The sequence below is a fragment of the Lithobates pipiens genome, unplaced genomic scaffold (genome assembly GCF_037356315.1).
Source record: "Lithobates pipiens isolate NorthernLeopardFrog02 unplaced genomic scaffold, aLitPip1_a1.2 Scaffold_28, whole genome shotgun sequence".
NCBI lineage: Eukaryota > Metazoa > Chordata > Amphibia > Anura > Ranidae > Lithobates > Lithobates pipiens.
In genome coordinates, this window is record NW_027507789.1 from 44,917,989 (window position 1) to 44,936,094 (window position 18,106).

The following is an 18,106-nucleotide window of genomic DNA, read 5'->3' on the forward strand; positions in this document are numbered from 1 at the left end:
CGCGAAAATTAAGTTCAACGATTCCGAGCATGCATCGAATTGTGTCCAAGCATGTGTAGGAATTTTGCGCATTGAGAACATGCTCACAATCTTTTGCTGGAGGAAATTCGGCCAGGAAAAGTCCGGTGGAGCATACATACGGCGCATTTTCTGACCAAAAGCTCTCATCTGTCTTTTTCTGTCCGAATTTCCGATCGTGTGTATGGGGCAAAAGTCTAAAAAGTAGACAGGTATTGGAAATCATCATTCCAGGAATTTATAGTTCTGCTTCTTGATATTACTGGTGCTTTGGTAGATGGGTGCCTGTCCTTGACTACATGTTCTAGGCCTCCAATGAAGTAGAAGATCTGGGCAGAAGGTCAACAGCAAACATGTTGGCCAATGGAAATTCTATTTTCTGGAAATAGAAATCCTGGTATGTCTTTTCCCATTAAACAGATCCTGAGTCTCTGAGGAGGCATTGGATGGAACAACACATTTAAGTATACAGACCACCCCATCAAATGTCAGCCATGCTTGTATCAAGAACTGCACATACAACTCCCAGACTCCTTCACACATCAAAACCTGGCCAAGCAGGGCAATTTACATGACATTAACCTTTTCCCTGCCACACAGGCTAGAAACACATTACTATGCAGTTCCCAGTCTGCCACTGTGACAGCACCGAGGCTAACAGTACATTACCATTCCAATAGCTTTAGGGAAAAACAAATCCATCTCACCCCCCTTCCCTTAAAGCATGCTGTCTCTACAACATTTCAGAACAACGGTCACTTATAAAATGCAAAGGATTTGAAATTGCTTCAGGTTGGGGAGAATTTGCCAAGGGAATAAATGGCTGCTTTTCACATTAACCACGTTCTGCATTTCCATACCAGTTAAGGAAGCAAACACAATTCATTTATGGAGCGGTAAGATGGAATTTCGAGACCCGCAGCTCAGCAAGGGGGAAAAGGACTGCAGTTCAGGAGTATGTTGCATCTATTGAGTCCATTCAGAGGGGATGCTGAAAGTGTGTTTTTTTTTTTCTTCTGGCTCCTGTGTCCATAACAACCTTAAGAGCCCCTATCACAGTCCTGCATATAAAGGAATTCTACGCCATAAGCTTAGATGCATTTGGAAAGTGCTGGGGATATTTGTGCAGATACTTAGACTCTGAGATCTCATTTAGCGTTATTAGGCTCGGAGGAAATTGGATTAGTTACAAACTGTTTCTTGCGTACCGGCCAAAAATGACATAGAAATACTAAACAGCAATGTTCTCAACGCTGCCAATGCAGAAAGCTGTTTTCTGTTCATACAGTGTCTTACTTTATCATTTGCGTAATGTATCACTGGGGAGTCAATTCTCTAAGCCCTTGTACACACGGTCGGAGATTCCGACAACCAAATCTGTCTGATTTTGTCCGTCGGATTTTGTCTGAAACTGTTGCATACACACGGTCGGACAAAGTTGTCGGAAAATCCGACGTGATGATGTTATTTCGTTACGACGGGACTACGTTCAGGCTAGTAGCCAATAGCTTTGGTGTAGGAATTTGATCTGAGCATGCGTGGCACTTTGTCCGATCGGAATTCTCTACACATGATCGGAGCATTTTGTCGGAAAATTTTACCAACAAGTTGGAAAACTTGGTCCGTCGGATACTCCGATGTAAACAGTCCGATGTAGACCACACACAGTCGGAATATCCGACAAAACGGTCCGATCGGACACATTCCGTCGGAATCTCCGACCGTGTGTACAAGGGCTAAGATATACAGTAACTATTTGGGTCAATTTTGCTTCAAGTTATTTTTAAGTTAATATGTTTTTCCAAGTCCAACCCCAGGAAAAATCTAATCTCACTCCCATCTGCCATTTTAAACTTTACAGCATGTGTGTTTTTTTTTTTAATACCAAAATCTGGTGTTCAGGTTCTTTGCTAACATTGTTTCTAGGTGTGGGGGACCAATAATCCAATGCTACAGATGTGCCCACATCAGCAAGTTTGGACAAATACCTTGTGTGGATATCATTGTCTGCAGACTTTCTTCTGGATTCTGAGAGGGCCCCAGCACTGGACAGCCAATGAGAAGTGTCAACATTATGTGGGCAATGTGGACACTCAAAGAAGGACCCCTTCTCCACTACAAACAAGTAGAGAGGACTCGGGGCTAGAGGATTATATGACCAAAGATTTAGATGAGTAAAAAATGACATTTAAAGTGGATGTAAAGCCACCACTTACCCAGTATAAACTAATGGCACAGTATTAATGTATATATACATGCAAGCCTCCTGCATGTACCCCTACCTTGCAAATGTCACCCCTTCAACAGTAGGAGCCCTGCAAAACTCTGGAATTGGTTGGTGGGTCTCCATGCCGAAGCTCATGGGCAGAGTCATGATGTCACGACTCCCCACCCACCTCTACACTCTCCTATTCCTGAGTTTTGAGTAACATCCAGTCAAAACTCAGGAAAGGCACCAAATGACTTCAGCATGTCCAATCATGCTAGGGTGTGGAGCAGCCAATCCTGGGAGAGCTGGAGAAGAAAGGAGGAGGAATGTGACGCTGAAATCATAACATGCTCTCTGCATGAGATAAAGAAATCAGATGTCAGTCACAGCAGTGGGGGATGTGGAGACACAAACTTATCTGTCCTTTCTTATCTTGCTAAAAAAAACACAAGAGGATTGCTCTGAGCTAGACTCTTCATGTCAGGACTGGGCACAGATGAATTGACATCCTCTACTGTACCAGGTAGAAGTATTCATTAAAAAATAATAATTTGTATTTACATCCACTTTTACCCCTTGCCGACACTTCCCAGTGACGCTTTAAGTGGATCTTAGCAACACGAGGTGGAGTTCCTGATCATGTGAACACTGTCATTGGCTGTCACATGATCAGAAGCCCATATTACCGGTAAACAGTGAATGGGAGATGTCATTGACAACTTGGCAATGTGCTGGGAGTGCACAACGTGGTCTACCTTCTTCTGTGTGGCTGCCACCCCCTTTGGGTCCTGTGCCTTCACAAGAGATTAGTGGGCTTTCACTGCACTGTCTATCATGTGAGATAATATCTACAGTGCCTTGAAAAAGTATTCATACCCCTTTTTTCCATGACATTTTGTCATGTTACAACCAAAAACATAAATATATTTTATTGGGATTTTATGTGATAGAACAACACAAAGTGGCACATAATTGTGAAGTGGAAGGAAAATGATAAATGATTTTCAAAATATTTTACAAATAAATGTGAAAAGTGTGGTGTGCATTTGTATAGCGCCCCCTTGAGTCAATACTTTGTAGAACCACCGTTCACTGCACTTACAGCTGCAAGTCTTTTTGGGGATGTCTCTACCAGCGTTGCACATCTATAGTGAATTTTTTCCCATTCTTTGCAAAATAGCTCTAGCTCTGTCAGATTGGATGGAGAGCATCTGTGAACAGCAATTTTCAAGTCTTGCCACAGATTCTCAATTGGATTTAGGTCTGGACTTTGACTGGCCCATTCTAATATGAATATGCTTTGATCTAAACCATTCCATTGTAGCCCTGGCTGTATATTTAGGGTTGTTGCCCTGCTGGAAGATGAACTTCCACCCCAGTCTCAAGTATTGCTTGCAGACTCTAAGCACCTGTACACACGGTCGGAGATTTCCACAACCAAATCCGTCGGATTTTGCCCATCGGATTTTGTCCGTCGGATCTTGTCCGAAACTGTTGCATACACACGGTTGGACAAAGTTGGGGAAAAATCCGATCTTTCAGAACGTGATGACGTAATTTCGTTATGATGGGACTATATTCAGGCTAGTAGCCAATAGCTTTGATGTAGGAATTTGATCTGAGCAAAATTCTCTACACATGATCGGAGTATGTCCGATCGGCCCAGTTGGTTGGGAAATATTTCCAACATGTTGGTAAATTGGGTCAGACGAATATTCCGACGGAATCAGTCCGATGCATACCACACACAGTCGGATTATCCGACGACACGTTCTGATAGGACACATTCCGACGGATTCTCCGACCGTGTGTACAAGGGCTAATAGTTTTTTTTCTAAGATTGCCCTGTATTTGGCTCCATCCATCTTCACATCAGCTCTGACCAGCTTCCCTGTCTCTGCTGAAGAAAAGCATCCCCACAACATGATGCTGCCACCACCATGTTTTACGGTGGGGATGGTGTATTCAGGGTGATGTGCAGTGTTAGTTTTCTGCCACACATAGCGTTTTGCTTTTAGGCCAAAAAGTTAAATTTTGGTCTGATCTGACCAGAGCACCTTCTTTCACATGTTTCCTGTGTCCCCCACATGGCTTCTCACAAACTGCAAATGGACTTCTTATGACTTTCTTTAAACAATGGTTTTCTTCTTGCCCCTCTTCCATAAAGGTCAGATTTGTGGAGAGCACGACCAATGGTCCTGTCCTGTGGACAGATTCTCCCACCTGAGCTGTGGATCTCTGCAGCTCCTCCAGAGTTACCATGGGTCTCTTGTCTGCTTCTCTGATGAATGCTCTCCTTGCCCGGCCTATCAGTTATATAAAAAGAAAAATGTTTTTCCTTTGATTTCTATTTTAAACTAAATGGGTTGTTTTACAAGGTGATCATGTACAATCACTGTAAGTTCCGATATTGTAGGAACAGTTGTGTTTCTCTAATTCGGAATATGGTTTAGATTTCATACGGATGTGGTACAGTGGAACTCCAATCATATATATTAGGGAAGGAGTGTTGTTGCCTGAACAAGGACAGGGCAGGGTAACCATGTGTATACTTATGTGCATAATTTCCTGCCTTTGAGGGCTGGGTGGTGAGACCCTGAAGGAGGGAGTAGAAATAGACAGAGAAGGTCCCAGCCACATGTGTCGTGTCCTGTCCATGCTACTAAACCCCAAGCCAGAAGGGACTATTAAACAATTAGATCATAGAATTACTTGCTTAACTGGAGTTGCTGAGTGTATACCTAAATCCCTGTGACAGTTTTTTTTGCCCTGCTTATATGCAGCTCCTGTAATTATAGTTAACCCTGTGCTTTCTGGTGTGGGATTCTATAACTTGTTTTAGCTTAGGGCTCAAAAACCAGCATAGGCTAGTGCCAGGTTGTTGCTTCCATTGGCCATGTCAGTATTAGGAATGAGCTTCGAGTTCGAGTCGAACTCATGTTCTACTCGAACATTGCCTGTTCGCCTGTTCAGCGAACAGTGAACAATTTGGGCTGTTCGCAGCAAATTCGAAAAGCCGGAACACCCTATACAAGTCTATGGGAGAAATCTAAAGTGCTCATTTTAAAGGGTAATATGCAGGTTACTGTCCTAAAAAGTGTTTGGGGACCCGGGTCCTGCCCCAGGGGACATGGATCAATGCAAAAAAAAGTTTTAAAAACGGCCGTTTTTTCAGGAGCAGTGATTTTAATAATGATTAAAGTGAAACAATAAAAGTGTAATATTCCTTTAAATTTCGTAGCTGGGGGGTATCTATAGTATGCCTGTGAAGGGGCGCATGTTTCTGGTGCTTAGAACTGTCGCTGCACAAAGTGTCATTTGTGCAGGAAAAAAAGTCTTTTAAAATCACTTGCGGCTAAATTGTCGGGTCCCGTAATACAGAGAACACTCAATGAGTGTGCTCTGTATTAGCCGACAATTCATTCATTCATTGATTAAAAAAAAAAAAAAAAAAAAAGCGTGGGGGTTCCCCTAAATTCAATCAAAAGGCCCTTCAGGTCTGACATGGATATTAAGGGGAACCCCGTGTCAAATTAAAAAAAAAAATTGACGTGGGGGTCCCCCCAAATATCCATACCAGACCCTTCAGGTCTGATATGGATATTAAGGGGAACCCCGCATCAAATTAAAAAAAAAAATTGACGTGGGGGTCCCCCTAAATATCCATACCAGACCCTTTATCCGAGCACGCAACCTGGCAGGCCGCAGGAAAAGAGGGGGGGACGAGAGAGCGGCCCCCCCTCCCTCCTGAACCGTACCAGGCCACATACCCTCAACATTGGGAGGATGCTTTGGGGGTCTGTGACCCCTCAAAGCACCTTGTCCCCATGTTGATAAGGACAAGGGCCTCATCCTCACAACCCTGGCCGTTGGTTGTGAGGGTCTGCGGGCTGGGGGCTTATCAGAATCTGGAAGCCCCCTTTAACAAGGGGACCCCCAGATCCCGGCCCCCCCCCTGTTTGAAATGGTAAGGGGGTACAAAAGTACCCCTACCATTTCACAAAGAAAGTGTCAAAATGGTTAAATAAGACAAACACACTTTTGAAAAATTCCTTTATTAAAAAAATAAAAATAAAAAAAAATTCCAGCGGTGCTAATCCACTCTTGCTATCCAGCGACGGGTGTAACGGAAACCTGCGTTACATCAGAGGGGGCGGGGTCACCCACACGTCACTGGGGAACCCCTGGCTTCCCTCTCCTGCGTCAGAGGGGCGGGGTCAGGTGACGGGTGGCCCCGCCCTCCCAATATAAGAAATGTCAGCGCTCGGCTCTCTGCAGTGTCTCCGCAGTGGAGACAGAAGAAGGAGGTATGGACAGCGCTGGACTGAGAGATCCCCCGTCGCTGGATATGATCATCCATCGCTGGACCCCGGAGACCCGTCGCTGGATAGCAAGAGTGGATTAGCACCGCTGGAATTTTTTTTTTATTTTTATTTTTTTAATAAAGGAATTTTTCAAAAGTGTGTTTGTCTTATTTAACCATTTTGACACTTTCTTTGTGAAATGGTAGGGGTACTTTTGTACCCCCTTACCATTTCAAACAGGGGGGGGGGCCGGGATCTGGGGGTCCCCTTGTTAAAGGGGGCTTCCAGATTCTGATAAGCCCCCCGCCCGCAGACCCTCACAATCAACGGCCAGGGTTGTGAGGATGAGGCCCTTGTCCTTATCAACATGGGGACAAGGTGCTTTGAGGGGTCACAGACCCCCAAAGCATCCTCCCAATGTTGAGGGTATGTGGCCTGGTACGGTTCAGGAGGGAGGGGGGGCCGCTCTCTCGTCCCCCCCTCTTTTCCTGCGGCCTGCCAGGTTGCGTGCTCGGATAAAGGGTCTGGTATGGATATTTAGGGGGACCCCCACGTCAATTTTTTTTTTAATTTGATGCGGGGTTCCCCTTAATATCCATATCAGACCTGAAGGGTCTGGTATGGATATTTGGGGGGACCCCCACGTCAATTTTTTTTTTAAATTTGACACGGGGTTCCCCTTAATATCCATGTCAGACCTGAAGGGCCTTTTGATTGAATTTAGGGGAACCCCCACGCTTTTTTTTTTTTTTTTTTTTTTTTTTAATCAATGAATGAATGAATTGTCGGCTAATACAGAGAACACTCATTGAGTGTTCTCTGTATTACGGAGACCCGACAATTTAGCCGCAAGTGATTTTAAAAGACTTTTTTTCCTGCACAAATGACACTTTGTGCAGCGACAGTTCTAAGCACCAGAAACATGCGCCCCTTCACAGGCATACTATAGATACCCCCCAGCTACGAAATTTAAAGGAATATTACACTTTTATTGTTTCACTTTAATCATTATTAAAATCACTGCTCCTGAAAAAACGGCCGTTTTTAAAACTTTTTTTTGCATTGATCCATGTCCCCTGGGGCAGGACCCGGGTCCCCAAACACTTTTTAGGACAGTAACTTTCATATTACCCTTTAAAATGAGCACTTTAGATTGTGAACGTTCGAGTCCCATAGACTTTAATAGGGTTCTAAAGTTCACACGAAGTTTAGGTCTGTTCGCAGGTTCTGGTGCGAACCGAACAGGGGGGTGTTCGGCTCATCCCTAGTCAGTATCATAGGCTTAGAGGTCCGACCACATGTCAGATTATAAACTGTTAGGAAGAGACTAAACAGCAGAGTAGATAGGCGGACTCAGAGTTTCAGTGCCTCATCACAGCTGGTGATGACTGTGTTCCAGGCTGGTTGGAGAAAAGTTGGGATATATCCCCAGTGACCCCTGGTTTTGTCTTCAGATATACAACACAGACAGTCGCCGCTTCATACGCAGGGGCCCTTGCAACTGAAGTTTGTCACAACATTCATATAGAGGTATCTCTATTAATAACTATAGATACCTGGGTATATTTCACAATTCTGCCAGGATTCCTATCAGGCCCTTTGCTGTTACCTGTTTGTACATTGGATGTATGTACTGCTATTAATCTCTTCTTAAATAAGGCTTGTATTCTTTCTATACTGTGTGCATCTATTTGCTTAGGGTTAATGGAATACGCTGGTTGCAGGATTTATTTTGCTCGCAATTACTTTGATTAGATAACTGATTAATTTTCCAGGAAGGGAATATCCATTGTTCACAGAGGCCCTGACCTGGGTAGGGGCACTGCCACCTTCCTTATCAAACCCACTCTTCTACTTAGCGAAGGTTCTGGTTCTCTTATTTACAGTGCATCCAGAAAGTATTCATAATGCCTCACTTTTTCCACATTTTTGTTATGTTACAGCCTTATTCCAAAATGGATTAAATTCATTATTTTCCTCAAAATTCTACAAACAATACCCCGTAATGACAACATGAAAGAAGTTTGTTTGAAGTCTGCAAATTTATTAAAAATAAACAACCTAAACAAATTACATGTACTTAAGTATTCACAGCCTTTTTTTAATACTTTGTTGAAGCACCTTTGGCACCAATTACAGCCTCGAGTATTTTTGAGTATGATGCTACAAGCTTCACACACCTATTTTTGGGCAGTTTCTCCCATTCTTTGAAGGACCTCTCACGTTCCATCAGGTTGGATGGGGAGTGTCTTTCCACAGCCATTTTCAGATCTCTCCAGAGATGTTCAAGTCTGGGCTTTGGCTAGGCCACCTAAGGACATTCACAGAGTTGTCCCATAGCCACTCTTTTGTTATCTTGGCTGTGTGCTCAGGGTCCTTGTCTTGTTGGAAGATGAACCTTCTCCCCAGTCTGAGGTCCAGAGCATTCTGGAGCAGTTTTTTTTTATCAAGGATGTCTCTGTACATTTACAGTCTGCATTCATATTTTCCTATTTTTCATATTGTTTAATATGTTCTTTTTCTGTGGTAGAGCATATCAATATATCTTCCAGGTATACTACTACATAGGTGTCTAGAATATCCCAGAGAACATCATTGACAAACCACTGGAATGTGGCAGGAGCACTGCATAATTCAGGAACTCCTAGATTCCTACATAATTCAGGAATTAAAGGCAGTGTATATTTATTTTTAATGGTACTAACATTCAGTTCTCGATAATTCACACATGGATGGAGGCCTCCATCTTTTTTCCGCTAGAAAAAAGTCCTAGTGCCAGCAGGGGAGGAAGATGGCCTTATGAAGCCCTTCTTTAAATTTTCATCAATGTATTCTTTTATAACTTGTAATTCAGTCTCTGCAAGAGGATATGTCATGCCAAAAGGTATTGGAGCCCCTGGTAACAATGTGATAGGACAATCATAATCTCAGTGAGGAAGGAGAGCATCAGCCCCTTTCTTCTCAAAAACATTAACAAAGACCAAAAAGTGTACAGGAATCTTCTACATATTGTTGTCATTAGTAGTAGGCTCCAAGGTCAGATTCACAGCTTGAGATATTAGACAACTAGTGCTTGGAATGAAAACTTTAATACACCAGTTTGCCAGTCTACTGCAGGGTTGTGTCTCCGTAACCAATTTATACCTAATACCAGTGGAAAATTGTAGAACAGACAAGGTTAAAAGTGTCTATCTATCGCATGATCTATGGCATGATCTATGGCATGATCTAGAGCATGGGTCTTCAAACTATGGCCCTCCAGTTGTTCAGGAACTACAATTCCCATCATGCCTAGTCATGTCTGTGAATGTCAGAGTTTTACAATGCCTCATGGGATGTGTAGTTTCACAACAGCTGGAGGGCCGTAGTTTGAGGATCCCTGATCTAGAGGAATGTTTTTTGTGGTAATAGGGCCAGATTTTAAAGGAGTTCCATCTATTAGCTGTATTTGTGTAGGTACCTCTTTATTGGTAGTAGGCACTGACAAAGCTTTAGCTAATGTAGTGTTCATAAAACAGCCACAAACTCCAGAATCGATCATTGGATTAAGGTTCACAGGCTCTTTATTCCACTGTAAAGAGAGAGATAATCAAATGAGAGGATATGGTATGTAGCAATTGTGAGGTGAAGAATATACATAGCTCCCAACTGTCCCTGATTTCAGGGGACTGTCTCTGATTTGGAACAATGTCCCTCTGTCCCTCATTTTGGTCTGATCCATATATAAAATGCACTTTTCATCTTTCAAAAAAGTGCTAAACCTTTCATCCAATTTCTAAATTGCTGCATTTGTACATTTTAAACGCCAATATATGACTAAATTCGGTAATATATCCCTCAATATTTGTTTAATAGCAGGGGATACCTTGGATAAGGATATTCAGGAGGTGAATCCAGCACAGTTTCCAAAAACGTGGTACAAAAGGGAAAGTCCAGTAATCAAAGTCAAACATAGCAGAAGGTCAGGGCAGGCAGCAAAGGATCAGAGTCAATAAATGTAGCAAAGTTCAGGTAGCAATATCGCATGGCAAGTGGAAATAATGCAAGTGGTGGAAGTGCTGGAAGTGATGCAATTGCTGTCTATAACAGATATGAGGATTCCATCAGACATGTGTTAAAGGCCTCACTACACTCACACAGGGTACAACAAGACGCAGGCCACCAATAAGAGTGCCAAGGACTGACATGATACAAGTGCGAGGACCCCTGTGGTTGGTACAGGTAGGTTGTGGGTTGTGACAGCCTTGATGCAATCCTGTCTTGAAGGTCTACAGACAATCCCTTGGACTTCATGGCTTGGTTTGTGCTCTGAAATTCACTGTTAACTATGGGACCTTATATAGATGGGTGTGTGCTTTTCCAAATCATGTCCAAACAGCTGCATTTTCCACAGGTGGACTCCAATCAAGAAACATCTCAAGGATGATCAGTGGCACCTGAGCTAAATTTTGAGTTCCACGGCAAAGGGCTGTGAATATTTATATGTGATTTTTTTTATTTATTATTTAAATAAATTTGCAAAGATTTCAAACATCTTTCATGTTGTCATTATGGGGTATTTGCAGAATTTTGAGGAAAATAATTAATTTAAAAAAGTGAAGTGTTGTTAATACTTTCTGGATGCACTATACCTACAGATTTAGGGGCACATCCTGTTTGGGGAAGGCCACTTCTCATAACTACCCCCAGAGCAGTAGCACCATTGTATTAAAGATTACATGAGATTTTAGTAATTGGGTTTTTATTTACATGTAGGGGCCATAACCCTTGCAGGGTGGCCTTGACTTATTGGGTTTACCGGTTACCTCTGTTTGGCTTGTCCTTCCACGTCTAGGGGTTCCCAGGGTTAATACCCAACAACTTGAACACTGACACAAAGTCCTTTTGAAAGGTTTTATTTTGCAGTGGTAACATCCAATAACACAGTCTCTCATGGGAACAGAGGGCACGGGTGAAGAACTCAGGCACCTTGAACTGCAGGTCTAGCAAAGTCTCTAATTCCACCCAGAGAGTAGCCACTCGCAGCTGGGTACTTCAAGGCTGAACAGATCTCTAGCCAGAGATCATGGCAGTCAGTACATTGACTCAAAACTTGAAGCAATTCTATGAAGGTGTACAAGTTGTAACTAAGGGTGAACAGGAACCTTTTTCCTCAGTACCTGGAACGCTCTCTGTCTCTTCAATGGTACTGGAAAAATGTGAATTCGTCAATGTCCTTCCCAACACAGTAACCAGGCACTTCTCAGGATGGCACTTGCCGGCCCTCCTCCGAAGAGTCCTCCCCCATCATTTCCATTCCATTCTCCAAGCCGAGAGCACACCTGGACACCTTGAATTCTCCCTCAGTTACTGCGCCTTGGACCAGCAGGTTCCGAGACTCAGGAACAGACGGATCCCTACCCCAGACCAGGCAGGTCTATTGGGGGCCTCTGACAGGAACATGTTGCGGGATGTTGAAAACCCCGTGACCGGGACCCCTCACGGGGCTACCCCGGTCCTGGAACCAGAACAGACCACACAGGCTTCACAAACTCCTCTTCCTTAAGCACTTGACCCACACATCTTAAGTACCCCTTCCCAGACTCCCCAGCGGGGCCCGACACTCCCACTGATTGGTTCTAAGAAGGTTGATACTCAAAACGTCCAACCAGGCCTGATTCTAGCCTGTCACGTGTACCTCACTGTTCACATGACCAGGCAGAACTTCCAACACAGCCCAGCCAGACTGATGTCAAGGCCAACCTACGTAATTAACCCTCAGAACCCTTACTGTTTAGAGCAGGGATCTCAAACTGGTGGCCCTCCAGCTGTTGCAAAACTACAAGTCCCATGAGGCATTGCAAGGCTGACAGTTACAATCGTGGTTTCCACAGGCAGAGGCATTATGGGACTTGTAGTTTTGCAACAGCTGGAGGGCCGCCAGTTTGAGACCCTTGGTTTAGAGGCAAAAACTAAATTTACATGCGTAGGACACTTTGTCCAAAATGTCATCCGCTACATACATAAAAAAAAAAAATCTGGAGTATAATCTACTATACATATTTCTACTAATTTCCCAAGGTTTGTTTCCAGGGCTGCAGCTTTTTTTTTCTTTTCTTTCACCATTGTAGTTGCATTAAATGCTATCACACTCTATTCCTTGTATCCTTTACCAGTTAAAGCCCACACAATCGAATATAAATAGATTATCCAAATTACCTTGTGGCATTTAATACCGCTGCATGCTACACCTTGCACACCAGCATGTTAATTGTGCTATTCTTTAGATTTAAATAACTTTTTTCTAGGGAGTTTATGTTGTTTGTTTAGTCACCATGGTAACAATAAGCCATTCTCATTCCCATTATAGAGCAGTAAGAGGGTTATAGATTTGAGTTTTACTTCTTTCTAGTGGGCTGTTACTTGATTTTAATGCTTTGCGGCGCTGCGGCTGCTTAACTATTACATCTGTCTCGATGATTGTTTGAAAAAAAGGAATAGGCTTGCTTGGGTACATAGTTTCTTTTCATTTACGGACTTATGCAAAGAAGGGTCAGACTGCCAAAAATGATATTTCAATGTCTGGTAACTATGGGCAAAATAAAAAATGACACATAAGCCGCAGTCCGTCACAACATTTGGAGTCCCACTGTAATATACACTATATTACCAAAAGTATTGGGACACCAGCCTTTACATGCACATGAACTTTAATGGCATCCCAGTCTTAAGCCGCGTACACACGATCAAATTTTCCGACAGGAATTGTGTGATGACAGGCTGTTGGGGGGGAAAAGCCGACCGTTTGTACGCTCCATTGGACAATTGTTGTCGGATTTTCTGCGGACAAATGTTGGATGGCAGGTTTTAAAATTTTCCGCGGACAAATGTCTGGCTGCATTGATGGGCAATTGTGAGGTTGTATATGGACATTGATCAAGCTGCATTGATGGGCAATTGTGAGGCTGCAGATGGGCATTGATCAAGCTGCATTGAGGGGCAATTGTGAGGCTGTAGATGGGCATTGATCAGGCTGCATTGATGGGCAATTGTGAGGCTGCAGATGGCATTGATCAGGCTGCATTGATGGGCAATTGTGAGGCTCTAGATGGACATTGATCAAGCTGCATTGATGGGCAATTGTGAGGCTGCAGATGGGCATTGATCAGGCTGCATTGATGGGCAATTGTGAGGCTGCAGATGGGCATTGATCAAGCTGCATTGATGGGCAATTGTGAGGCCCTTTTTTTCAAAATCGTCACTTTTTTTGTTTATAGCACAAAAAATAAAAACCGCAGACGTGATCAAATACCACCAAAAGAAAGCTCTATTTATGGGGAAAAAAAGGACGTCAATTTTGTTTGAGTACAGCGTTGCGCGACCGCGCAATTGTCAGTTAAACCGACGCAGTGCTGTATCGCAAAAAGTGCTCTGGTCAGGAAGGGGGCAAATCCTTCCGGAGGCTGCTGTGGTTAAACCTTAAGAGGATGAGTCCTCATTTATTGATGTGTATAGTCGACAGCAATTTGCCTATAGGTGATACAAATGACCAGAACTTCCTAGACTTCAGTGGGATCTACGCCTAAATTGGGGTTCATCAAATTTTAAATATGATTCGCTGACTCCCTTTGTGAATCGGCCCCAAGCGTCTCTAGTATTGAGCAAGCCTAAAATGAAAACTCCGAAGCTAGCAATTTACAAGTGTTATGTCCTCTATTTCCAATCACGTCTTATTTCCGATATGATAAACAAAGCTCTATATCAATATGTGCATGGGATACAATTTGATAATGATACGAAGAGGGCAGAATGGGTAATTGTTCAGGTTTTGGCAAAGTAATGAAAGTAATTGTGTTATGAGTAATTATGTTTAAGGTTACTGATTACATGTTCATTAGCACAATTGACATGGAAATGAGAAATTCTTAACAGTTATCATTTTGTCAGATTTGGATGATATTTTTTTGGGAGCTGTGGTTCGTGGGATAATTGTTAATTCTGTAATTTTAATGGCTGTTTACTGAAATGTTATTGCGTTATTCCCATTAGATTACGGGGCTGGTTTATATAGGGTCGCCATTTATTTAACACAGGCTAAACATCCAGCACTTCTAACGATCGCTGATGTATGATGCCTAAACCAGCCAACCTGAAAACATCCATCACTTTTCATTTACAACACAAGAAATGTGGTTTGCTGTTACTATTTTTATGTGTCTTCCCATTTTGCAGCCTGTGATTTACAAAAAAAAAAACAGCAGTTAATACATTTGAGCATGCCTAAAATGTTAATAGGGAAATAACAGGATTGGCTAGATCCTTTGTGGGTTTTATTGAAGAGCGTCTTATAGTTTTGACTGCAGCTGGCCCCTTTCACCCTGCATTGACCATCTCACTGATGAGTGGCATCAGCATTGTGCCACTATCGTTAAAGCTGGTCATGCATGTGCCAATTTTCAGTTGATTTCAACCACTTTCCATCCATTGGAAATCACACATATGCTGCAATTGCCATTAGCCAAGTAATCTACCACCCACAAGTTTGATCAACCACCAGAAATTGTTTGATTGTGAATATTAAACTGAGCAATACATTGATTGCTTTAATAGAGCTTATTGAAAAACCAAGGAGAAGGATATAGATTTTTTATCCAAAATGTTCTAATTTTTCCATGGGGTTCAGTAAGGACAAATTCAGTCCCCTTTCCTTTTAGTTGATTGTAAGCACTACATTATGTCTGCAATTGGTGTGAAATTTAACAAAAAAATGTAATTAAAAGTTAAATTGCTTATATAAATTGCCAAGTGTATGGCCAGCTTAAAGTGGAGCATCACCCAAAAAGGGAAAGTTCCCTTTTAAGCGCCCCCCCCCCCCCCCCATGCCATATTTGGCATGTAACTTTTTTTTGGGGGGGAGGGAGCAGGTACTTAGTTTTGACAGGTACCTGCTCCCACTTCTGTTTGGATTGCCTAGGTGATCCGAGGTGGAAGTTCTCCCCTCCCTCTTTGCAGTTTTCTGGAATACGTCACAGGTCCCAGAAGATTGCCTAACGGAGCTGTCACAGCCGGATGCCCACACTTGTAATGCCAGGGAGAGGAGAGGGAGAGAACCAAGGGTTCAGGTGGCCACATCGCTGGATTGGGGGACAGGTGCATGTGTGTGTTTATTGAAAGTCAGCAGCTACACTTTTTGTAGCTGCTGACTTTCAATAAACACAAAAACAAGTGGAACTCCACTTTAAAGTGTTTTACTAAATCCACAACAGCAACATCTGTATATATGAAGTAAAGCATGCTCACTGAGGAACCTAAGGGTTTAATCCTCCGCATTGTGTAAAAGAGGATAATCGATCCTGCCTTCTCTGATCCTCCCCTTCTTCCCCTGTCCCCAATCCATCTCCTGAGCTTTTGGCACTCTACACATGCTCAGTTTGTATTGCTAGAGAGTTTTTATTTCCTTGGGTGGGAGCACAGGGCCAATCAGCACTGTCCAGACAGAGGGTCAGATGCCCTGCAGCTTCAAAGGACAGTCAGAGTAGAATGAAAACTCCTCCTACAAACTTTAACCAGACACTGATAGAAGTCACAAGACTGCTATATACCGCTGATGAGAAAAGGTATTTAGCTGTTTATATTTATGAAAATGGTTGCATTTCTATGTTCTGTGTACTGTGGTAGACCAGATATAGTGAATTCAGGGTTCTGGGTTTAGTAAAACTTTAACATGCGTGGTTCTCTGCCACAGTCTCTTTGGTTTACCAAGGGGGTCATAGACCTGAGATGATTTTCCCCTGCACCTCTGATCACCCCAGCTTCATATTGGCCATACCTTTGGTAAATTTGTTGGCCATTTTGTAGATTTCTCTGCTTTTAACTACATCACTCTACTTCCTTCAGTTACATTTGTTTTCAAAATTTTAAGCAACCATATAATTGAAATTGCAGTAAAAATTGAGTTGTACCTTTTTTTTTACATATGAATTTTTTATCATTTGCTGTTTTAATTGGTCATTTGAACCTGGAAACCAATATTGTGCAATGCATAGCTAGCAATTACGTGTATGGTTTTGTTGCTGAATTCTGACACAGAGGATAGTCAGTAACATGTGAGGAGGAGAAGAAAGCTTTAATCCGCATACACACGATCGGACTTTCTGACATGAAATGTTCAATGACAGGCTATTGGTGGTAAATCCGACCGTGTGTATGTTCCATCGGACAATTGTTGTTGGACTTTCCACGGACAAATGTTGGATGGCAGGTTTTCAAATTTTCCACGGACAAATGTGTGTTGTCGGATTTTCCTATTGTGTGTACACAAGTCCGTCAGACAAAAGTCAAAAGTACAAACACGCATGCTTGGAAGCAAGGACGAGCCAGAAGCAGTCGGTCTTGTAAACTAGCATCTGTAATGGAGAATTAACATTCATGAAGTGGCAAATTATGAAATCTCCAAATGCAGCGCACAATTCTCTTCTTCTTTACTGGGGTAATAATGAAGCTGCTTTGCTGGTGATAATGATAGAGTTATTGCAAACAAATTTTCAAAGGCTTTTTTTTCTAGTGATATCAAGAATAATATTTATACATTTTTATTTTTTTTGGGCAAGTTACCACAACACCATTATCCCGTAGTTTTTAAGATCAAAGATACAATTATGTTGGTGTCCCTTGTCAATTTCACATTGTATTTTTTTAAATGTAACTGCCTACTCCCAAACTGTCATTTGAAGCACCGTATTTATCGGCGTATAACGCGGTGCGTGTTTAGGAGGGAAGTTTAAGGAAAAAAACTTACATTAAAATGTCCATCAATGCAGTCTTGTCAGTGTCCATCTGCAGCCTTGTCCATCATTGTAGCCTTGCCCAGTGTCCATCTGACGCTTGCTCATCATTGTAGCCTTGCCCAGTGTCCATCTGATGCTTGCCCATCATTGTAGCCTTGCCCAGTGTCCATCTGCAGCCTTGCCCAGTATCTTTGCAGCCTTGCCAGTCTCTTTGCAGCATTTCCCTATTTTAAATTTGGCGCTGATTTCTGCTGACTGTGAGCGGACAGCGGAGAGGAGCGAACGCCACTGACATACAGAAAGCCAAGTGTACATTGGCTAGACTTGGCTCTGCTCACAGTCAGGGGCGGGACTGCGAGAGGAGCCGAGACTAGCCGAAGTACATTTGGATTTCTGTATGTCAGCGGCGCTCGCTCCTCTCGCAATCAGTGGAGGTGGGCAAGTGTACTTCGGCTTTGTGTATCTCGGCTCCGCTCGCTTGTTTCCTTACAATCAGTGGGGATCTGCGTATAACACACACCCACATTTTTCCCCTGATTTCAAGGGGAACAAAGTGTGTGTTATACACTGATAAATACAGTAAAACACATAGCCAAGTATTATTCTACACATTTTTTTTTTATTGTGCATTAAAAAAATAAAAACAAATAAAATTAGACATGCTATCTGCCAATAGAACTTGACCAAAAAGTGTTTTCTATAAATCCAAAAATATAGAAAATATACCAAATCAAATCATTATTCAAACAAAAAAATAATGTCAAAGCAATAACTCCAAGGCCAATAATAAATAACATGTTATCGCCTCC